The sequence below is a fragment of the Canis aureus genome, chromosome 14, assembly GCF_053574225.1.
Source record: "Canis aureus isolate CA01 chromosome 14, VMU_Caureus_v.1.0, whole genome shotgun sequence".
In the NCBI taxonomy this organism is placed as follows: Eukaryota; Metazoa; Chordata; class Mammalia; order Carnivora; family Canidae; genus Canis; species Canis aureus.
The window spans coordinates 19810775-19835188 of NC_135624.1; the positions used below are offsets into that span (position 1 = coordinate 19810775).

A 24414-nucleotide genomic window follows, 5' to 3' on the forward strand; every position below is an offset into this window, starting at 1 on the left:
TATGGCAGAGAACAGAGGTTATTTATTAAAAGTAGCCTATTTACCTATTGCCTTATTCCCACTTGAAGCTAAGAATCCTAGTCCCAGGCATATTTAGGACCTTCTTCAAAAAGCTGCCAGGACCACAGTGCTGGGAAAGTTCAAGACTTCCAGGCCATCCAAAACTGAAGCTGCACTGTCATCTTGCAGATCTGCTTGCTGGAGTCCACCATCCTGGCAGAGTGCTGGAGAAGCCGGAGGAGAACAGCACCCAGGACTGCAATTAGAAGGAGAGGAGGAGAGGAGGAGACAGGGGTCAGTGGATCAGTCAATAAGGAGCGCAGCTTCTTCCCTACCCCCTCAGAGCCAGTAGCCAGCGCCAGGCTGGAGTGCTGCTGGAATGCCATCTCCTGATTTTAGGCAGTGCACTTCTGCCATCTACTGGTTTCTGAGCGCTTTCCAACACGTGTTTAGCAGAAGTGGATTTCGTGCTCTGAAAACCCAGCAAAAGGCAGAACTGAACAGGAAAGCCAAACTTAAAAATTGTGCCCAAGTAACATCAGAACCCAAATGATGAACCACGATGTTATTTCTGTCCCTTTGCCCGGAAGCGATCTTTTGAGAAGAGACCGTCTTGACCTGTGTTCAACAGAATACAAGGTTGAAGGCCTGTGGCACGTAGGAAGTTGGTCTAACCCAAAATCACATCAGAAGCTAAGCTTTCATTTTACTGGGAAATAAGAAATGATGTTAGTTTATCATGGATTGATTTTTTTTTCCACTTTTCCCTAAGGATTCTAAGTGTGTCACAAACATTGCCTAGGTTTCATTTTTACCCAACAGAGAACTAGAGAGTACGAAAACTGAAAGAAAAAAGTCAAGAATGTCTCTATTACTCTCAGCACCTAACTGCCAAAATAGCCAAAAATGACACTGCTGAGATTTAACCAGGACAACATTTCAAAGACCAGGACTGACAATGAATAAACCTGCTGCTGGTGTCCACACCCCTGAGGGAAGCTGGCTGGTGCTCTTATTGGGATGTGTGTGTGTGTGTGTCTGTGTCTGCGTGTCTGTGTGCTTTGTGGTGTCCCTAAGGTAATTCATTACAAAATTAATAGTCTCTGCTTGTGCTGGGGTGGTGAATTGGGACAGACCCAGCTGCACAGAAGCACATCAACACGTGAAGGGACAGGTTTCATCTGCAGGGACTGAATGCCTGAATGCACTGGTCCTGAAATGATTCTGAAGACACCAGAGCAGCCACTGGCATAGCCCCACAGAAAGCAAGAGTAATCTTCACCACCAGCTTGAGGAAAACCATTTCTCAGGCAGAAAATGGATTTATATCTGTAACTTAGATTGTGCTTCAACAAAATAACTATAGTGCAAGTGATGAGGCAGAGATAAATAGTGAGAGATCCTAACCCTTATTTTCAGATTCTTTTCTTCTTTCTAAATGCCCGGATCTTATGTATATCATAGCTTCCAGGTTTGGAATGTGACCTGCAGTTGCAACTTGCTACCAGCTGACTCATATTTGCAAATCCTACTTATTCCTTTCACAGGATTCCTGTCTCCTCCACAGTCTGTGTTAGAACAAGTTTGCTGTTTGCTAAGGTAAACATGTAAAGGGGGTGGTCCCTGTTTGAAAGACACACTTGGTATATACTACAGTTTAAAAAGTAGACACATTTCTTTAAAAAAAAAATCAGCTAATCCAAATGTTGGACATGAAATGTGATCAATTCGGTTGCTAATTAAGAACTTTAAGCTGTTTTGCCGCATGGCCACGGTCTTCTAACAGAAAGAACTACCTTTAGGCAGACTGCTGGAGGGATGACACTTAGATTGAGTGTATAAACCACGCTGATGGAGCAAGCTAGAGGCTTCCTTCCTTGTCATTTAACTAGGTTAGGATATACGAATTCTGGACAAATTATCTACCTTCTGGACCAAAAAAAAAAAAAAAGATGATTGATGATATTCGGGTTTAAAAAGCTCTCATCCTCACGAAACACCTTCTTGGAGAAAGTTTCCTTTTTTAAAAAGATAAATCGACCATTCATCTTAGTGGAGGAAAAGTCTTTAAATAGCCTTACTCCTGTACTGCTTGCCGCTAAGGAGGAAAGGCAGAAGGAAATGCCAGCGAGCATGTAGAGATTGGGTTAAGGTTTTCAGAAAAATACAAAAGGAACCCAAATCCTGCCAAAATAACAAAGTCCAAAGATAGGAAGTCTTTAGGCTCCTCTGTTAGAATAGCCGGTAATTAACAAGTGGCTTAAAATATGGTTTTATTAAAAATGACATTCTCAACTAACAGACTGTCAGGCATGATGGCTGAATTGCTTTTGCAGCAACGGGGGTGGTTTTCAAAAAGCTGGTGATACTTTTCTGCTGAGACCAGCCACTTCATCCCTCCCCCAGGACCTGCTAAGGCTCGGTGCCCAGCCCTCCTCTGGCATGCATCCCCACCCTCTGCGGCTTGCAGCAGTGGCTGGCTAACGGGGGTTAACGTCTTCTGGCAATTGAGATTTGACTCCCAATTTCACCACCTCTTAGCTGTTTGTCTTTGGACAAACTACTGACGTTCTCTGAGCCTGTTTTCTTTACTTGTAAACTGGAAACAGTTATTAGGTTTATAAAATGCAGTTTTTACAAATCAAACTATCAGTTTCATGATACTACATAGTAAATTGCTCCTTTCATGGGCCTGGGAACCTGTGGAGAAAGCCAGCTGTGATATAGACCTCAGGGTTCATCTCTAACCAGCCGAGGGCCAAATCGTGGCAAGAGCTTACTCAGACAAGAAGGTCCCAACAAGACAGGTTCATAATCAATTTATCTGTCAGGATCTCTGTTGGCTGTGTCAGAGGGCCATGTAAGTACACACATACATGAATTTTTTAGTACCCTGCACTGGAAGGGTGAAAAGGCATGTTAGAGTACCTAAGGAAGCAGGAATTGCTTCGAGAACATGATGTAATAGAGCGCTGGACTCGGTATAAATATACTTAGGTGGAAACCTCTACTCCGCAGTGAACTAGCTGTGTGACCTTGATGTGTGCTACAGTCATTTTGATTTTCTGCTTCCTCTTCTACATGCCCAGAATAATAAATGGGGCCTCTGCGCCACACAGTAATGGTAATAGCTATCATTCATTCGGTACTTACTGTATGCCAGGCACCTTTACGCTAATCATCACATGCACTGCCCACAGCAATGTTTTGAACAAAGCATTATTGCTAAAATCCCCAACTCATAAATGAGGGAACTAGACCTCAAAAACAGTTAAGTTCAAGACCACCCAGAAATTAAAAGGTAGATCTGAGATTTGAACCCCAGCAGATTAATTCTAGAACTTACTGGCCTATCCCAACATGCTACGCTACTGCTTTAAATCTGAAGGCCTAAATTCTAGTGTAGATTGTCTTACTCACTTGCTCCACTGGACCTTGATTACCTCTTCAGCTAAAGGAGGGGACTGTGCTGGCAACAGATTCTCAATGATGTATCTCAAATATCCACCCTGACCATTGCCGTTAGAAGCTTCCAGGGGCAGAGTGCTCAGGAAGGTTGCAAGAGCCACCTTGGTTCAGTGGGAAATGGTGCTGTGATTAAGTGGTGAGGTCTGCCAAGGGCAGGCATGGGGAGCACGGAGGCACTTGTAATGTATCTGCTATTCCTGGGAGAGATAAGGAATCTTGTGACTGCTATATTTCATTATTCTCTCCTGCATCTTCTCTCAGTAGCTGCTGAAAGAGCAGACAAGGGTGGTCTGGTCAGTCAAGAACTACTTGATAGAATGGGGCTAACAGGTTTCTGCTATGCTGAAAAATGTCCAGTACAGTAGCTACTAGGCACTTGGGGCTACTGAGTACTTGAAATCTGGCTGAGTAGCTCTATTTTTAATCTTACAAATTTTTAATTAATAAAAATATAAACGTAAATAGACACATGTAGCTAGCAGCCACTGAATTGATCGGTGCAGTTTTAGCACGAAGGTCAGTTGGCTGCGGATGAATGTCATGGGCATGAAAACGGGGAGAGTTTACCCAGGAAGCTCAAAGTCAGGGAAAGGTAAGGTTTGGCCAAAGGGGATGCTGCGCAGGGATTTGGATGTCAAAGCTGATAAGTGATGCCAAATTTAGAGGCAGGCATGAAGAGCTAGTAATTGAGAAGGGATAGAAGGCAAGAGATTAATAATCTCATTTCTTGGCTGTGCAAATCCTGTGCTAGGGGCTCCCTATTAATCCTGAAACAGCAGGGCCTGGGCCTTGGTCATTTGAATGCTAATTGTCATGCTCTGCTTGGAGCAAATTTGCTCTAGCCTCTCACATATTCCCAACTATCCCTCAGAACATTCCCAAATCACTGCCATTCCTTAGGATCTTGCTAACAGCTAATGTCCACCCTCTGGGTAGATGAAACAGTCCCAACTGCTCAGCATCACTAATGCCAGGCGAATGGTTAGCGTGCTTAGTTGGTAGTTCAGTAGTTAGGGCTCTTTGTTATCAAAATTCAAATTGAATTAGCTCAATCAAAATGAGGAATTAATAGGAAGGTACTGGAGCATCTCATGTAACAATTGAGAATTTGGGCCACAGGAATGGACCCTGCTAGCCTTCTGCAGAAAATAGGATTCAGTCAGGGCGTCATTCCCAGTCTTTCATTTCCAGCTTTCTCATTCTTCTCTATCCATGAGCTTTAAACATGCCTGCTAACAAACAACTTCATCCAGTGAGGAAAGACAGCTTGTGTCTCTCTCTTTCCAAGTTTTAAACTACCAGGGAAGGAACACTGACCTTTCCTGGGTCTGATGCTACTCCTTCAACTACAGTGGGGAGAGGTAGGGAGTAGGAGCATGTCTGAATATGAGCATTCCTACTAAAAATCAGAATTGGATTGGGGCGAAAAAAGCAGGATGGGTGCTGTGCCAAGAATAAAGGAAAGTTAGAAAAACAAAATAGTAAGTTTGTATTGAACAAACAGTGGGATGACATAAGCAACACATACTCATTAGCAAAGGCTTTTTCCCCTCCTTATACTGCAACTCAAGCATGATGTGGAACTTTGCCATTTGCAGAACTAGGATGACTTTTATTTTTCCTTATTAAGAAACAAAAGGAAAGCAACCCAGATGCTTTAATTGTTTTGATTGTGAAGGTGAAGGAGAGCCTTGCTTTTAAATGAATACTGTATTCACCATCATTAATTGTTTCAGGAAATTGAAGAGACCCTTTGGTTTTATATTTGATTATCTCAATACCTATTAAATAAAAAGGTATTTTTGCTTCATTAGCAGTATATAGGAATAATGACGGATCGTTCTAAGTATTATTTCCTTCTTTCTGGTTATAATCACTATATTTAATAAGGAAGAGCCAGGTTCAATAAAGGATGCATCTGGCTTCAAATGATTAATCAATTTTTATAGAACTCACATGCTGGCCATTTCTTTGGCAAACTAGACAATACATAGTGGAATCACAGCTCCCTGCATGTGCTCCCCAGACCTCCCCACCAGCTTTGCTTTTACTAATCAGCCTCAACGGACTGTCTTGGGGCACTTTTACAAAGGTGCATCATTTGTCTCTCACATCCTGAATTAATGCTGCAGGTAATTAGCTTCGGGAGCTGAGGTCTCTTTCATCTGCATGCCAAGTCAACTAAAGGGTTTTCCTTTGCTACTTGAAATGTGAATCTCTTCCTTTTGTTCCCTCTTTGACCCTCCTCCGTGGTTACTTTAATTAGGATGTCAAATTGTATCATACTATAGGGAACTGAAGGGTTTTTTGGGGTTTGTTTTTTTTGTTTTTTTTTTTTTTTTTTTTTTTATCCAGGACAGATTTTTCTTGAGTTGGGGGGCAATTTTGCTTTGAAATGTCATTTCCAATTCTTCCGAGCAGGAGATGAGCTAGTCTTGTGCATTAACCACAAGAAGTGAGACTGTGACAGCCTGCAGATGCTATAGATCCAGATGAGAACATGGAATCAGTAGGAGACAGACACAAGTACATGCCAAGATGGTCACAGCTGGATGACCAAGGACATCTCTGGGGAAGGGAATATAAGCCAAAACAAAACAAAAAATAAAACAACCCCAAGATTAAATCCTGTGAATTTCTGTTGCCAGGACACTTCAGCTACTTAAAAACATGCATGTGTCTTATTTATTGCTGTATCTCCAGAGACTGAAAGAGGGATGGCAAATACCTGGTGTGTCTGCTGCCACTAGTACCTATTCCTCCACAGCTGACATTCCTAATCACTCATGACACTTTCCTGCTGAGCCCACATGTAGACTCAGACTGCTATAGACAGTAACCACAGTTGATCAGAGTTGGCACACAAGATGGAATCCATTTGTAATTCCTGGTCTAGAACATGTAAACATTTAATGAATACTTGTTGAAGGCACAAGTAAATGAAGACGTGTTTCTAGAGACCATAGAACTTCACTGCTATTACCCTCTCGCATTTAGAGTGCTTTGTTCTTTTTCTCAGATGGCTTCCAAGGAGTCAGACCCAAAATTCTTTAATATAAGTTTATCATATTAACCTACAATCTTATCTAAAGCAGGGACACAACTACATTTACCCTAGCATTCAGACACATCCAGGCCTGAAGTGAGTCAGAGAATTACATCTTAAAACATGATATTCAAGTATGTGAGTTTGGATCGGAGAAAACTGGCCCGGAATAGAAGGGAGGTAAGATCATAAGTCTTGACTTGTCCTCTGATAATTTCCCAACCTAGTCCCATGACAACTTCTACAGGCAAGTGGGCTACAATGGAGGTCCAGTAAAAAACACAAAAAGCGAAGGCACAGTATGGGGAATATAGTCAATGGTACTGTAATAGCCTTGCATGCTGACAGATGGTAATGATACTTGGCAGTGAGCACAGCATAACACACAGAGTTGTTGCATCACTGTGTTGTACACCTGAAACTAATATAACATTGTGTGGCAGCTATACTTCAGTAAAATATACTTCAGTAGAAAAGCATATGCATCCTACGATATAATGGACATGCAATCCTCAAACACACGTGCACACACAAAAAGCTAGTTCAACAAGATAATCATGATATGATGCAAGTGTCAAACCCTGGGGGTGCTGGGTAGCAATAAGGAATGCCGCTCTTATCAAAGCACCTTGTCAGTGCAGGTACAGTAGCAAAGACTAGTGGCAGCTGTTGTAACCTCTTCCATCATTATCCCAAAGAGGCACCATTTGCTTGGCTGCTGCTTTGGGATCAACCCTCCCAGAAGGTATGACCACAGGGACCTGGAGTAGGACTTAAGAAGAGTATCACTCATGGGTTACACACCAGCTGGAGACTTTCAGAACTACTTGGGAGAAATATTGGGGCAGTGGGCAGAAATTCCCACCATGCACTTGGAGAGAGATGAGAAGAAATGCTATTATATTATTGTGACTTACTTTATATGGACTGAGAAATTCAGCCTATGGTATTATGAAGGCTTGGCCACCTGCAGGACCTTGAACAGAGAGGACTACAAGGGAAACACACTTCTCAAAAAGTATGTCCGAAGAGAAATAGTATTTTCTTCACAGCAGCTTGATCATCAAAATACACTCATTTAGTACGTGATGTCATGCAGTATTTAGCCTGCTACAAAGGAAACACAGCAGAATTCAGACTTGGCCCTCCAGGAATGTGTACAAATTAAGAATACCTACACACACTGTAACAGCCAAATAAAAACCTCAAAGTAATGTAGGGATTGTTGGTGCAACATTTCTATCACATACAGGTCATTTTGCCAAGAGGATTGCAAGCTGCTTTGAAGCACATGAATATATTATCCAATCTTCTTGACAAAAATAAAAGCTCAGAAATTCAAAATGACAGGAGCCAGGTCTATATGGCTGTAGGGGAATCAGAGCAGTCTAGAAAATTTGATTAACTCAATTTGCCCCAGTTCCTTAGGGAAGCTTCAGAAATAAAAATTACTATTTAATAGTCCAAATAGTAAATGTGGATTGAAAAGGTCTTTCCGACCTTTCTGCACTTGTGTTTGAGACACAATCTTACCTGAAGGGTCAGAGCCAATGGAAGACAAAACATAATAGCATTATTGAGCCTTCAAAATACAAAGACCTTGCTGTCACCTCGGAATCTCAACCCTGGCTGAAATAGCAGTAAGATCAAGGGTCTGGATGGGACACTTGGACATCTTCAGAAGGGCCTTCATCCTCTTGAATTCCTCTGAAGAATTACATAACTTGAGCCATGATGGCACAAAGCTTTTCTCAACCTTTAACATCCATCAAGATCACCTGCAGAGTTTTTTGTAACACATTTGCTAGGCTCCACCCCTCTGAGTTTCTGATTTAGTAGGTTTGGGCTGGGGACCAAAAGCTTTCCACTTCTAACAAATACCTAGGTGCTATGGTGTGGCCCAGGGGAGCACCATTTGAATGCACTTGCAAAATGATTGATTACCACTGTCGGAATCAATTATTTCAGTGGGCTTATAAAATGACTTAATTTTATCCCTTTATTTCCTATTTATTTGTGGAAGTTATTCCGTATAGAACTTTCCTTTATCCATGAAAGCTAGGTGATAATTTCTGAAATACAGACGAAACCAGAAAGGCAAGGTAATTGTTTAATTTTCTCTCTTGGATTATTAAATTTCACAGTAATAATTAGAACTTAGCCAACTCCAGTGGTGTCCAATGAATTCTTCTCTCTCTCTGTCTCTCTCTCTCTCTGTGTCTCTCTGTCCCCCACCCCCCTCCAAAGTCACCAATCAGGTTAGTCACTCCTCTCCATGGGATAGAAAGGTCAGGGGGTGCCTGGGTAGCTCAGTGGTTGTGTAACTGCCTTTGGCTCAGGTCATGATGCCGAGATCAATTCCCGCATCAGGCTCCCCACAGGGAGCCTATGTCTCTGCCTCTCTTTCTGTCTCTCTCATGAATAAATAAATAAAATCTTAAAAAAAAAAAAAAAAGGTCAGGAGTGTAACACTAATGGATATCCTCTTTCAATTAGATTAGCAAATGTTGGGGCACCTGGCTAGCTCAGTCAGTGGAGCCTGTGACTCTTGGTCTCGGGGTCCTGAGTTAGAGCCCCAAGCATAGAGATTACTTGAAAATAAACAAATAAAACAAAATTTGCTCACCTGGGGCCATTAAAAGAATGTTTAAAAAAAGATTAGCAAATTCAAGTGGACTATTTCTTGATTTTCTGAACAATTCACTTCGTGTTTTTAAATCTGTATTTTTTCTAATTTGTTATAAATTTCTTTTATCTTTTTAAAATTTCTTCCTTCTACGTTCTGTTTAATTGTTCTTTCTCATTTTTAAAAAGATTTTATTTATTTATTAGAGACATAACACGCAGAGAGAGAGGCAGAGACACAGGCCAAGGGAGAAATAGGCTCCCTGCCAAGAGCCCAACGAGGGACTCGATCCCAGATCCTGGGACCACTTCCTGGGCCAAAGGCAAACGCTCAACCACTGAGCCATCCAGGCATCTCATCTTTCTCGTCTTTTTTAGTTGGATGCTTCATGTATTTTTATTTTTATACTGATTTTGGTATTTAATGCTATGAATTTTCCTCTTATTGCTTACTGTAGATATATTCTATAGACACTGATAAGTCAGTTTCTATTTGCTTTCTTGAAATTTCTTCATTTATTTCTTTTCCCTTCAATCCATAGTGAATTACCTCAATAAAATATAAGCATCTTGCAAAAAAATGATTTATCTCCACCATTCTTTGTACTATAGTTTTTAATTATAAAAATATATATTATAGTCTCTGCAATAGTAATTTTTGTTTCAATCATTTATCTTTTAATGGAATTATGAGAAAATATGTGTATATGTATATATTCTCTCACTTCACACCCATCTTTACCATTTTGAGTGCTCTTCTTTCCTCCATATAGACCCGCATTACCATTTGGTGGCATTTTCATTCACCCTCAAGAATTTCTTTTAGGGTAGATCTTATGCCAATGAATATTCTCACTTTTCTATATGTGAAAATATCTATTTGTCTCATTTTTTGAAGGATATTTTGGTATATAGAATGCTTGATTAATAAGTTTTTGTCTCTCAACACTGAATATATTATTCTGATGTCTTCTGGCCTCCTTTGTTTCTAATTAGAAGTCATCTATTAATCACATTGTTCCTCTGCAGGTAATTATAATTTTTCTCTTGCCACTATCAAATACTCTTTTTTATATTTTCTTTTAGAAGCTTGCCTATGAGGTAACTAAGTACGATTTTCTTCTTATTTTGACTGCTTGTGTTTTGGTGAGCTTATTGAATACGCAGTAACTTGGAAAAATCTGGGGAACTTTAGAGTCATAGATTCTTTAAATATTTCTCTGCCCCTTTCCCTCCACTCTTGTTGGAATCCAAGTATGTGTATGTTAGAACATTTGACGTCCCACATGTTTCTGAATCTGTTATTTTTCTTTAATTTTTTTCTCTTTCAGTTCTTTAGATGGGATAATTTCTCTTGGTTTATCTTCAAATTCACTCACTCTTCTTCTGCTATTTCCAAACCATTCTTAAGCCGTCCTAGCAAATTTTTCATTTTGTTTAATTTACTTTTCAGATTTAGAATTTCCATTTGGATTTCTTCCTAGGTCTTATTTCTCTGTTGAAATTTCCTACCTAGTCAGTCATCAAAACTCTCTTTTCCTTCAATTCTTGATTATGTTTTCTTTTAATCATTTGAACATATTTAAAACAGGTGCTTTAATCTTCACTATATCCAACCAGGGCCCTCTCAGAGTCTGTTTATGCAGACTGCCTTTTTCCTAAGAATGGGCCACACTTCCCTATTACTTTGTTTGTTTACAAACTTCTTTTAAGGTTTTATCTATTTATTCATGAGACACACACACACACAGAAGCAGAGACATAGGTAGAGGGAGAAGCAGGCAGGCTCCCTGCAAGGAGCCTGATGCGGGACTTGATCCCTGACCCCAGGATCATGCTCCGAGCCAAAGGCAGACACTCAACTACTGAGCCACCCAGGCATCCCATATGTTTACAAATTTTAGTTGAACACTGTACCTCCTAAGGAATATCTTCCCCTCACAGAACCTTCATTTTATTGGGATAATTACTAACACCTACGGAGTGCTTACTAAGTTTCAGACCCTGGCATAAGAGTGTCAGATATATGTTAACATATTTAATTCTCATAACAGCCATAAAATGTAGGTGCAATTATTGTCTTGGTTTCAAGTTTTCTGGAGCAGTCTGTTAAACAAGGGCTTATGTGCAAGTAGTCTATTTTAGCAGTGATCTCAGGAACCAGAATAGGGAGTTGGCAAGTAAGGTAGAGAGGAAAGAAGCCATTAAATATGTGTAATCATGTCAGATATCATATATATAACTGGAGTTTAACCTCACTGAGAACAATGGAATATGAGCAGAATAAGCCTCGAAGTCATCCCAAACGACATGAGTAAGAAGAAATGAGGAAGATGAAGTATTTATCATCAGCCCACATCTACCATTGATTGGGAGCTCCTTCCAGGGACCCTCTGGGCAGGCTTGAGCATACTCCCATGATCGGTGAAGAAAAGGTGCTTGCAGGCAAAGATTCATAGGGATCTGATATTAGCATTCTTAAGCGTGTACAGGCAAATGCCAAGGGAATGTGGTGAGATAACAATTGCTTCTGTCATAATTATTTTCTCCATTTTACAGATAAGCAAGCTGAGGCACATAGAAGTTAAATGACCTACCTTGGGATATAAACCTAGTAATGATTTGACCCTTGAAATCTGGCTCCAGAGTGTGTACTCTTAATCATCACAGCATAGAAAGATGGAAGGAAGGAAAGAAGGAAACAGTGAAAGAGAGGAAGGGAGGAAGGAAAAAGTCAGTTTTTTATGAACACATTTTATTTCTACTACTGGATTCAAGCTTCCACAGAACAGAAATTACATTTTATTCATCTCTACAATCCCTCCTTATTCACCTTTCCACCAACCCTATAACTTCGAACCCACCCTGAATGCTACCAAAAAATGCTCTGCACCTAGTAAATCCCAGTAAATATTTGTTAGTGGGTGAGAAAATCCCTAAGGAGATAACCATATGGCCCTTACCACTAGGATGCTTATTATCAAAAACCATATTTTTAATTCCTAATACAGTGTAGACTAGCAGGCTTTGGAGCAGAATCTTTCTCATGAATTGTGTACTCTCAGCACTTTATATTCCATGGCTGATCTCCTAATGGGTGCCTAAGAAATCATTTCCTATTTGCAATATTGCATGATTTCACAATTTGCAAAATGTTTACATACTGTTATTCTATTTATTTCTTTATGAGTTACTCCAAATGCATATATACCTCTGCTAGCACACTCTCAAATGCCCCAAATTATATAGAAGAGAAAAACAAAGGTCAGAGTCTATAAAAATGAAAATAAAAGTATGTGTTACAGGATTCTTTTTCAGCAAATATTCAGTCCCCCCTCCCTGTGGGTACAGCATATGTTCGTGGACCACCAACATAAAGCCATGTTGTTTTGGTCAAGGCATAAGAGCTAAGGTGATGGGCCTATTTCAAAATGAGGCTTTTAAAAAACAGCAAGTTTCTTTTTGCCCTGCAGTGTCCCTGAAATTTGCCATGGGAATAACATACTCAGGTAGCTGCTGCCCCTCGATCCAGGTTCTGGAGGGAAAGGTACAGAAACTGACAAGAAGCTGATCTTGAACCTGAAGCAGAGCTGGGCCTAGCTGACCTACAGTCCTGTGAGCAAGAAACTGATTTACATATTCACAAGTAAGGAATATTTGTGAGTACTTGCTACGCCTGTTGTTAGAAGCCACCGAGATTTGGGAATTGCTTTTTATGCAGTGTTATTGCAACAACACTTGACTAACTACACAGGTGTGTAGTATTTGAAGTTCTCATGTGCCTTTGATGGCCAGGTTCTCAGAGCTCACAGAGCTCCCCAGTCTCCCCAGATGTTTCCCACTTGAGCAACAGAGTTGTATGGCTGGGAATAGAAGCTTTGCTTCCTTCAGTCCATGGGATCAGGACCCTCAGAGGATTCAGGACCAGTGGAAAGCCACAACATGGTCCAGGATGCAGGTGCTCATGCTTACATATAAGTATATGCATCATTAACTTCAACAGCAATAAATTAAACTGATTTTCAGTTGATTATTATATCTCAAATGAAATAAAATTAACTTTCTAATAATTAGCCACCAATTCCTAATGTGTTTATCTTTACCATCCCAGCTCTGCTAAGTTGAAAGCCTCAAATCCATCAACCAATAAATCGTTCCTTGGGTTTCACTTCAGGGACCAATTAAAAGTATCAACATGTTTTCTTCCATTACACTGGGAGCTTTACCTCCAGCTGTTGGGATCTGGGCTTCTAAAAGTATGAAGCATGATTACCCAGGGTACAGGCACTTCAGACAACTGGAGGAAAATAGATTCTGTTGAAAGCTAGTTTATGCAAGCCTAGTGGTTCTGTCCTCCCCACTTTATGCAGAGGGCACACACGTTCCTGAACATGTGGTAAATAATACAGCTGGCACTGCAGCAGGAAAGGTGTTGCTCCCAGACCTAGAGGGAGAGCTCCTGGCAGATAATCCAAGGCTGGTAATTTATCACTTATGCAGGCATAGGTCCTCCTGAGGGTCTCCTTTTACGTCTCCTGTTCTGTGAAACTTTCCACTCAAGACTTAGATAAATGTTTTCCAGATGGTATCAATCATGGTGTTACCTACTAATAGGAATCAAGGAAAAGTAATTGAATTAATTAGCAAGTCAAAAAGGAAAAGGAGGTGTACGGCGTGTGAAAGAAGAAAAAGAAGAAACCTCAGAGCTATCTAATCATCTAGAGTCAAGGTCATTCAGGAAAAAGGGATCTTGATGAATGTCAAGAAACCTGTGACCTGGCCAACAGCATGGTGGCTCCAAGTCACAGCCTGTGGCTTTCAACAGAAGTTGGAATCTCAGTTCAGTCTCAAATTAATGCTACATAATGGGCAAGCTACTTGGCCTCTCTGAGCCCATTTTCTCATATGCTTGAAAACAAGGTGAAATAATGTAACCATGTAATGCCATTTTTACAGATGAAGGTGCATACATGTAAAAGCACCGAGCTAAGTGTCTGGCATACCCATAGACACTCAAAAAACTGTTCATTCCCATTTGTAGTCAGTTGAATGATTGGCCTCAATTTTTCACCCTTCCTAAATCCACACCATTACCATGGCCACATCTGGGGCAGAGTGTACTTTCCCATTCCTTGCTTTGGGCTTGACCATGTGATTTTGACCAATAAGTGTGGGCAGATGTGACAGTGTGCCTATTCGGAGACAAAGCTTTAAGAGACGCTGAAGTCTCCACTTGCCCTTTGCACTTCCACCTTTTTTTTTCTTTTTTTTTTTTTGCACTTCCACCTTAATCACAGAAAAAAATACAGCAGGCTGGCCTGCTGGTTCAAGAAGGATAAAAAAGATACATGGAGCAGGGCTGTGCCAGCCAATCTGCAGAAACACCAAGCTAAGCCCAGCCTAGAACATCTAAAGTCCATCTAACATGAAAACATCTGTGTGATACCAAATAATAGTTGTGTTGAAGTGGATTAATTGAGACGATCTATAACAGATATATCATCTTCTGTTCCACCTCGGAGTCTAACTCCAACTCCGTATCTGCCCAGGACTTACAGAATAAGTATCTTTTGCAATGCTGATATTAGAGAAGAGGCCCAGAAAATGGTAAGCTTAAATGTATCACACAAACTTCTGCTACACTTCTTATACACTTCAGGTGTTTAAGAAAAGTAACTTTGTCGTGATGAGACCTATTTTTTTTAATTACTTTTATTACAAATGTCCATTCTGCTGAATAGCAGAAAAATCTCTTGGTCATTTCATGGTTTCTTCCCCCTCCACGGTTGTGTCTAAGTTTTGGAGATTTATTACAGGGCATGGTGAGGGGGTGCAAGGGGTTGGGAGAGAATGTGAACATCACTGTTCCTGGTTGTCGATCTTTGCAGATCTCTGCTGAAATGCCTTGGCCTGTGTCAGCAAGGATCCAAGGTCTGATTCATTCTTGGCTGACTTTCTTTTGGAAGCCTATGATTATTCTCAACTGGACAAAGCTTGGAGCTTTTCTCAGCTGTGCAAGCACTGTTCGGAAGCATCTACATCTTGCTGAGGTGAAGCGGCATACTATGCACTGGTCTTAGACATGTCTGTCTGGAGGCACCAGGTAGACATTTTCACTCCAAGCTCTTACTGACTGTCTAGGTTCTCACAGAAAAGAGAACGTGGGTCCTTTTGCATATGATTCTATGAGCCTTCTGAGACCACTTCCTGCTAGACTGAGCATGGAATATGGCAGGAGGTAATGTCCCCTCTGTCAGGAAGCCAGAAAGCTACTCCAAACATTATTCCTCCAACTCTCATTTCTTCAATTCTGGGGAACATTTTCGTATAAGACCTGAGGGGATTTGCTGTTTCCCTTCTCCTATCATCTGAGAGACCTTTACTTTTGAAACTCAAACACTGAGAAAACTTCCCTTTTCTCTCTTTTGTGTGGATAATCACTACCTTTGAACACCAAATATGCAAAATTCTAACTGTGGCCTGTCCAAGAGTCAAGGCGCAATCAACTGACTCACATCAGTTGATATTTCAAAACTATTTTCCTTCACAATTGTGTGTATTTGTTTTGTGTGTATCTTGGAATGCAAGATATAATGTACTAAACATTACTCTGTGTTTGCATCATGGTGGATTTCTCATATGTTCTGCTATTTAACACAAGGAGATGTTGGGTAAATAAGTGAATTAATAAACTAGAATTTCTATATCAGCTCTTGGTTCCCATTATGTTTTGGGTTTTTTGTTTGTTTTGGATATTTTTCTCTTGGATGTACATTCTTTGGCCCAGCTGTACTTATGCCTAGATTAACCAGGGAAGTTGCCAGCTGTGATTTGCAGATGTGTTCTAGTTCCACAATGCCAGAAAAATTCAATTATACGTACTAAGGTCATCTCTATAAAGCATGACCATATTGACATTTTACGGTGAATAGTGGCCATCAGAATACTTAGCCAAGAGCAGACTGTATCTGCTTATATTATAATAGCCAAAATGACCAGGTGTGAGACCAGTATTTTAGCTATATTTATAGCTAAATTGAACCAGGAAATGATCCAAGCAAAGGGCTGGCATTCAGTCCAATTCAAGCTGAGTAAGGGTGATTTCATGCAGCAAAGTGTGAATAAAAATGCAAGTCATTGTACCATGTACTGAGATTTGAAATAGAACTTCCCAGAGAGGGTAGATATGGAAGTGAACAAGCTGGCTTCTGAGTATTTTTCTCAATTTGCAAGTGGGTATCAGGAGCAAGATAGTATTGTCAAATGCAATAATACCCTCTGGGACATTCTCTAGAGAGCTACTTGCAGGCTATTACATTTCTCAAAACATTACTATCCATAAACTACTAAAGGACTTCTATTTTTGGCCATTATTGAATATGAGGGAAAAGATTTACTCTGTCACTTTAAAAAGATGAAGACAAAACATGCAAAATAATAGTTTTCAAACACTGGATAACAGGCAGTATAGGAGAGTGATCAGTGAGAGAAGAGAAACAGAAGAGATGAGCCTGTGGTTTCCTATCATAATGCTTGGAAATAGTTCTCAGGCTGGTTTGCAGGGAAAGGAATCCAATTTGTGTCCAGATGTCTCCCTGAGGTGACAAGACAGAGTTGAGAATTTGGGAAGCCTGTGATGGCTCAAGATCACGAAGACAACAACCAGAGGTAGATGAGACTGCTTCAGAGAGGAGAGACCTGCACAGATGGAGAGTTCTGGTATCTGAAGAGGGTTCCGTTGGAGTCTTCAGTTGATTACTGCTCAATGCATGTATATTAGGAAACCACCTGAGGCCAGACGAGTAATCAGCAGGAAGAATTAGAAGGAAGAGCCCCTGGGGCTCTCACAAAGCAGAGAACAGTTTGTGTTCCTACCTGCCAGACTGGAAAAGCCTTATAATGCATGGGAGCATCACATAGAGGACTCCACAGAGTATTGCCTCAGTCCTGGGACAAAATTAGTCTTTCACTAAAGACTTCTCTAGTCCTACCTTAAATTCAAACCTTGAAAAAAATCTACCTGTTTCCAAGTAACTTAATTAAACACCAGAACAAAGATCAAGAATACTCAAAAGTTTACAACCTATCCAGCAACCAACAACATAAAATTGACAATGTCTCTCCTCCTCTCTCTCTCAAATAAATTCTTTTTTTTAATAATAAATTTATTTTTTATTGGTGTTCAATTTGCCAACATACAGAATAACACCCAGTGCTCACCCTGTCAAGTGCCCCCCCCAAAGTGCCCACCACCCAGTCACCCCCATCCCCCGCCCTCCTCCCCTTCCACAACCCCTAGTTCGTTTCCCAGAGTTAGGAGTCTCTCATGTTCTGTCTCCCTTTCTGATACATTTTCAAAAAAAAAATTACCAGGCAGGCAAATAAGCAGGAAAATATGACCCATCATGAGGAGAAAAATCAATCAATAAAAATGGATTCATGAAAACAGATGCTAAAACCAATAGACAACAGCGTTAAAACATCTATTATGCCAATATTGCAGATGTTCAGGAAGGTAGAATAAAGCACGAGAATCTTAAACTTTTCAAGATGAAAAGTAAAATGTCTGTAATGAGGAATACGATTAACAGCAGATAAATGAGGCACTAAAAATGTTAATAAATAAATAGTAATTTATTTATTTTTTTTAATTTATTTTTTATTGGTGTTCAATTTACTAACATACAGAATAACCCCCAGTGCCCATCACCCATTCACTCCCACCCCCCGCCCTCCTCCCCTTCTACCACCCCTAGTTCGTTTCCCAGAGTTAGCAGTCTTTACGTTCTGTCTCCCTTTCTGATATTTCCCACACATTTCTTCCCCCTTCCCTTATATTCCCTTTCACTATTATTTATATTCCCCAAATGAATGAGAACATATAATGTTTGTCCTTCTCCGACTGGCTTACTTCACTCAGCATAATACCCTCCAGTTCCATCCACGTTGAAGCAAATGGTGGGTATTTGTCGTTTCTAATGGCTGAGGAATATTCCATTGTATACATAGACCACATCTTCTTTATCCATTCATCTTTCAATGGACACCGAGGCTCCTTCCACAGTTTGGCTATCGTGGCCATTGCTGCTAGAAACATCGGGGTGCAGGTGTCCCGGCGTTTCATTGCATCTGTATCTTTGGGGTAAATCCCCAACAGTGCAATTGCTGGGTCGTAGGGCAGGTATATTTTTAACTGTTTGAGGAACCTCCACACAGTTTTCCAGAGTGGCTGCACCAGTTCACATTCCCACCAACAGTGTATGAGGGTTCCCTTTTCTCCGCATCCTCTCCAACATTTGTTGTTTCTTGCCTTGTTAATTTTCCCCATTCTCACTGGTGTGAGGTGGTATCTCATTGTGGTTTTGATTTGTATTTCCCTGATGGCAAGTGATGCAGAGCATTTTCTCATGTGCATGTTGGCCATGTCTTTGTCTCCCTCTGTGAGATTTCTGTTCATGTCTTTTGCCCATTTCATGATTGGATTGTTTGTTTCTTTGGTGTTGAGTTTGATAAGTTCTTTATAGATCTTGGAAACTAGCCCTTTATCTGATATGTCATTTGCAAATATCTTCTCCCATTCTGTAGGTTGTCTTTGAGTTTTGTTGACTGTATCCTTTGCTGTGCAAAAGCTTCTTATCTTGATGAAATCCCAATAGTTCATTTTTGCTTTTGTTTCTTTTGCCTTCGTGGATGTATCTTGCAAGAAGTTACTGTGGCCAAGTTCAAAAAGGGTGTTGCCTGTGTTCTTCTCTAGGATTTTGATGGAATCTTGTCTCACATTTAGGTCTTTCATCCATTTTGAGTTTATCTTTGTGTATGGTGAAAGAGAGTGGTCTAGTTTCATTCTTCTGCATGTGGATGTCCAATTTTCCCAGCACCATTTATTGAAGAGACTGTCTTTCTTCCAATGGATAGTCTTTCCTCCTTTATCGAATATTAGTTGCCCATAAAGTTCAGGGTCCACTTCTGGATTCTCTATTCTGTTCCACTGATCTATGTGTCTGTTTTTGTGCCAGTACCACACTGTCTTGATGACCACAGCTTTGTAGTACAACCTGAATTCTGGCATTGTGATGCCCCCAGCTATGGATTTCTTTTTTAAAATTCCCCTGGCTATTCGGGGTCTTTTCTGATTCCACACAAATCTTAAAATAATTTGTTCTAACTCTCTGAAGAAAGTCCATGGTATTTTGATAGGGATTGCATTAAACGTGTAAATTGCCCTGGGTAACATTGACATTTTCACAATATTAATTCTGCCAATCCATGAGCATGGAATATTTTTCCATCTCTTTGTGTCTTCCTCAATTTCTTTCATAAGAGTTCTATAGTTTTGAGGGTATAGATCCTTTACATCTTTGGTTAGGTTTATTCCTAGGTATCTTATGCTTTTGGGTGCAATTGTAAATGGGATTGACTCCTTAATTTCTCTTTCTTCAGTCTCATTGTTAGTGTATAGAAATGCCACTGACTTCTGGGCATTGATTTTGTATCCTGCCACACTACCGAATTGCTGTATGAGTTCTAGCAATCTTGGGGTGGAGACTTTTGGGTTTTCTATGTAGAGTATCATGTCATCGGCGAAGAGGGAGAGTTTGACTTCTTCTTTGCCAATTTGAATGCCTTTAATGTCTTTTTGTTGTCTGATTGCTGAGGCTAGGACTTCCAGTACTATGTTGAATAGCAGTGGTGAGAGTGGACATCCCTGTCTTGTTCTTGATCTTAGGGGAAAGGCTCCCAGTGCTTCCCCATTGAGAATGATATTTGCTGTGGGCTTTTCATAGATGGCTTTTAAGATGTCGAGGAATGTTCCCTCTATCCCTACACTCTGAAGAGTTTTGATCAGGAATGGATGCTGTATTTTGTCAAATGCTTTCTCTGCATCCAATGAGAGGATCATATGGTTCTTGGTTTTTCTCTTGCTGATATGATGAATCACATTGATTGTTTTACGGGTGTTGAACCAGCCTTGTGTCCCAGGGATAAATCCTACTTGGTCATGGTGAATAATTTTTTTAATGTACTGTTGGATCCTATTGGCCAGTATCTTGTTGAGAATTTTTGCATCCATGTTCATCAGGGATATTGGTCTGTAATTCTCCTTTTTGGCGGGGTCTTTGTCTGGCTTTGGAATTAAGGTGATGCTGGCTTCATAGAACGAATTTGGAAGTACTCCATCTCTTTCTATCTTTCCAAACAGCTTTAGGAGAATAGGTATGATTTCTTCTTTAAACGTTTGATAAAATTCTCCTGGGAAGCCATCTGGCTCTGGACTCTTGTGTCTTGGGAGGTTTTTGATGACTGCTTCAATTTCCTCCCTGGTTATTGGCCTGTTCAGGTTTTCTATTTCTTCCTGTTCCAGTTTTGGTAGTTTGTGGCTTTCCAGGAATGCGTCCATTTCTTCTAGATTGCCTAATTTATTGGCGTATAGCTGTTCATAATATGTTTTTAAAATCGTTTGTATTTCCTTGGTGTTGGTAGTGATCTCTCCTTTCTCATTCATGATTTTATTAATTTGAGTCTTCTCTCTCTTCTTTTTAATAAGGCTGGCTAATGGTTTATCTATCTTGTTAATTCTTTCAAAGAACCAACTCCTGGTTTTGTTGATCTGTTCCACAGTTCTTCTGGTCTCGATTTCGTTGAGTTCTGCTCGAATCTTTATTAACTCCCTTCTTCTCTTGGGTGTAGGATCTATTTGCTGTTTTTTCTCTAGCTCCTTTATGTGTAAGGTTAGCTTTTGTATTTGAGTTCTTTCCAGTTTTTGAATGGATGCTTGTATTGCGATGTATTTCCCCCTTAGGACTGCTTTTGCTGCATCCCCAAGATTTTGAACGGTTGTATCTTCATTCTCATTAGTTTCCATGAATCTTTTTAATTCTTCCTTAATTTCCTGGTTGACCCTTTTATCTTTTAGCAGGATGGTCCTTAACCTCCACGTGTTTGAGGTCCTTCCAAACTTCTTGTTGTGATTTAGTTCTAATTTCAAGGCATTATGGTCTGAGAATATGCACGGGACAATCCCAGTCTTTTGGTATCGGTTCAGACCCGATTTGTGACCCAATATGTGGTCTATTCTGGAGAAAGTTCCATGTGCGCTTGAGAAGAATGTGTATTCAGTTGAGTTTGGATGTAAAGTTCTGTAGATATCTGTGAAATCCATCTGGTCCAGGGTATCATTTAAAGCTCTCGTTTCTTTGGAGATGTTGTGCTTAGAAGACCTATCGAGTATAGAAAGAGCTAGATTGAAGTCACCAACTATAAGTGTATTATTATCTAAGTATTTCTTCACTTTGGTTAATAATTGATTGATATATTTGGCAGCTCCCACATTCGGGGCATATATATTGAGGATTGTTAAGTCCTCTTGTTGAATAGATCCTTTAAGTATGATATAGTGTCCCTCTTCATCTCTCACTACAGTCTTTGGGGTAAATTTTAGTTTATCTGATATAAGGATGGCTACCCCTGCTTTCTTTTGAGGACCATTCGAATGGTAAATGGTTCTCCAACCTTTTATTTTCAGGCTGTAGGTGTCCTTCTGTCTAAAATGAGTCTCTTGTAGACAGCAAATAGATGGGTCCTGCTTTTTTATCCAGTCTGAAACCCTGCGCCTTTTGATGGGGTCATTAAGCCCATTCACATTCAGAGTTACTATTGAGAGATATGAGTTTAGTGTCATCATGATATCTATTCAGTCCTTGTTTTTGTGGACTGTTCCACTGAACTTCTTCTTAAAGGGGAATTTTAAGAGTCCCCCTTAAAATTTCTTGCAGAGCTGTTTTGGAGGTCACATATTCTTTTAGTTGCTGCCTGTCTTGGAAGCTCTTTATCTCTCCTTCCATTTTGAATGAGAGCCTTGCTGGATAAAGGATTCTTGGTTGCATGTTCTTCTCATTGAGGACCCTGAATATATCCTGCCAGCCCTTTCTGGCCTGCCAGGTCTCTGTGGAGAGGTCTGCTGTTACCCTAATACTCCTCCCCATAAAAGTCAGGGATTTCTTGTCTCTTGCTGCTTTAAGGATCTTCTCTTTATCTTTGGAATTTGCAAGCTTCACTATTAAATGTCGAGGTGTTGAACGGTTTTTATTGATTTTAGGGGGGGATCTCTCTATTTCCTGGATCTGAATGCCTGTTTCCCTTCCCAGATTAGGAAAGTTTTCAGCTAGAATTTGTTCAAATACATATTCTGGCCCTCTGTCCCTTTCGGCGCCCTCGGGAACCCCAATTAAACGTAGGTTTTTCTTTCTCAGGCTGTCGTTTATTTCCCTTAATCTATCCTCATGGTCTTTTAATTGTTTGTCTCTTTTTTCCTCAGTTTCCCTCTTTTCTATCAACTTGTCTTCTATGTCACTCACTCGTTCTTCCACCTCGTTAACCCTCGTCGTTAGGACTTCTAGTTTGGATTGCATCTCATTCAATTGATTTTTAATTTCTGCCTGATTAGCTCTAAATTCTGCAGTCATGAAGTCTCTTGAGTCCTTTATACTTTTTTCTAGAGCCACCAGTAGCTGTATAATAGTGCTTCTGAATTGGCTTTCTGACATTGAATTGTAATCCAGATTTTGTAACTCTGTGGGAGAGAGGGCTGTTTCTGATTCTTTCTTTTGAGGTGAGGTTTTCCTTCTAGTCATTTTGCTCAGTGCAGAGTGGCCAAAAGCAAGTTGTATTGGGAAAAAGAGAAAAAGAGAGGAGAGAAAGAAGGAAAGAAAAGAGAAAGAGAAAAAAAAGGGAAGAAAAAAAACGGAAAAAAAAAAGAAAAAGAGAAAGAAAAAGAAAGGAGAAAAAAAAGGGGGTGGGGGAAGGAAACAAATCAAAAAGCAAAACAAAACAAAACAAAACAAAACAAAAAAGGAACCACCGGGGAGTATCTTCTGATTCTGTGTACTTTAAGTCCCTTGACTTCCCCTGGAACTGGTCTGTCTAGCTGGTGTTCTGGGGGAGGGGCCTGTTGTGCTGATTTTCAGGTGTTAGCACTTGGGGGAGCTGCTGTGCCCCTGCCTGGTGCAGGGCTCAGTGGGGGTTGTTTACCCCGTGAGGCCCCAGGAGCAACAGCCCCAGTGGTGGGGCCAGCTCTGGAGCCCTGGAGTCAGCCCCTGCAGTAGCTCCGGAGCTCTCCGTCTGCAGGGCCTGGAGGCTCCGGGGCGGGGCCGCTGATCTGCTCAGCTGGGGCAGGAGCGTCCTCGCTGTCCTGGGCCCTCCCGGCCTCTGCCTGTCCCGGGGGAGGCGGGATCCTGGGCTGTGTCCCGGCGCCCTGTGCTCCGGAGCCTGCGCTGTTGGATTCGCGCTCCCGGGCCGCGCAGCCCCCTCCGCGGAGCCGCTGCCCGAGCCCCTCCGAGCTGCTCCTGGAACCGCGCAGCCCCCTCCGCACGGAGCCTCTTCCTCTGCCCGAGCCCCTCCGAGCTGCTCCCGCCCCGCAGCCCCCTCCACGGAGCCGCCCCCGAGCCCCCCCGAGCTGCTCCGGGTCCCGCCGTGCGCTGCAGCCCTTAGGGAGCTCGGCGCACTCTCCCGGGGCGCAGGTGTCTGTTAGTGTCCCCGGGAGCCCGAGGGCATCCTCGCCCTCCTGGGTCCTGCTCCACCTCCCCGCGAGCCCCTTTCCGCCCGGGAAGGTCGGTGCAGCTCCTGCTCCTCCGGGACGGGGCTCTCCTGTCCTGGGGACCCTCGCCCCGGCCTCAGCCCGGCTCCTCCTGGGCCCCTCCCCCTTGGAGGCCTTTGTGTCTTTATTTCTTTTTCCCCGTCTTCCTACCTTGATAGAAGCGTGAACTCTTCTCACTGTTGCATTCCAGGTGTTCTCTCTTTAATTCTCAGGCCGAATTCATAGATTTTCAGGATGATTGGAAGGTTTTCTAGATAATTTGGTGGAGACAGGTGATTTGGAGACCCTACTCTTCCGCCATCTTGCTCTGATCCAATAAATAGTAATTTAAATGATCCAAAATGAAAGAGAGAAAACTGAAAAAGAAAAACAACAACAACAACAACAACAACAACAATGTGAGCTGTCGGTCAACTTCAAGATGCCAAACCTGCATATAATTGGAGCCCTGGGGATGCCCAGGTGGCTCAGCAGTTGAGCATCTGCCTTCCTCTCAGGGTGTGATCCTGGGGTCCCAGGATTGAGTCCCGCATTGGGCTCCCTGCATGGAGCCTGCTTCTCCCTCTGCCTGTGTCTCTGTCTCTCTCTCTCTGTGTCTCTTATGAATAAATAAAATCTTTAAAAAAATAATGGAAGTCCCTGAAATGGCAGTATTAGAAAAATATTGGGAGACATGTGCCCA

General features: G+C 41.4%; 1 long non-coding RNA gene across 1 annotated transcript; it reads right to left on the reverse strand.

The window, feature by feature from the left end:
* On the reverse strand, positions 1-24038 carry LOC144282856 (uncharacterized). Its single transcript, XR_013351267.1, has 2 exons — positions 23883-24038; positions 1-256 (listed from the first exon to the last, which is right to left on the reverse strand). It is a non-coding gene; the product is annotated as an uncharacterized LOC144282856 (long non-coding RNA).
* Positions 24039-24414: the final 376 nt, after the last annotated feature.